Below are 444 nucleotides of genomic sequence, written 5' to 3' on the forward strand. Positions count from 1 at the left end.
CAATACCCACAACCAAAGGGCTGGAATTGTGCCACCTTCAGTAGCAAACAATAACTTTGAGATCAAGAGTGGATTGATCTCAATGATACAAGCAAACAAGTTTCATGGGTTGCCAATGGAGGATCCACTAGATCACCTTGATGAGTTTGACAGAATATGTGGCCTCACAAAGATCAATGGAGTGAGTGAGGATGGATTCAAATTAAGGCTCTTCCCATTTTCTCTTGGAGACAAAGCTCACCTTTGGGCGAAGACTCTACCTACTGGAGCTATCACCACATGGGATGCATGCAAGAAAGCTTTTCTAGCCAAGTTCTTCTCCAATGCAAGGACTGCTAGGTTGAGGAATGAAATTTCTGGGTTTGCTCAAAGGAATAATGAGAGCTTTTGTGAAGCTTGGGAGAGGTTTAAAGGATTCCAAACTCATTGTCCTCACCATGGCTT

General features: G+C 43.2%; 1 non-coding gene across 1 annotated transcript; it reads right to left on the bottom strand.

The window, feature by feature from the left end:
• Positions 1-337: 337 nt before the first annotated feature.
• Positions 338-444, bottom strand: LOC147937217 (small nucleolar RNA R71). The gene has a single exon (XR_015569725.1). It is a non-coding gene; the product is annotated as a small nucleolar RNA R71 (small nucleolar RNA).

Source organism: Camelina sativa, chromosome 10 (assembly GCF_030686135.1).
Source record: "Camelina sativa cultivar CO46 ecotype springtype chromosome 10, ASM3068613v1".
NCBI lineage: Eukaryota > Viridiplantae > Streptophyta > Magnoliopsida > Brassicales > Brassicaceae > Camelina > Camelina sativa.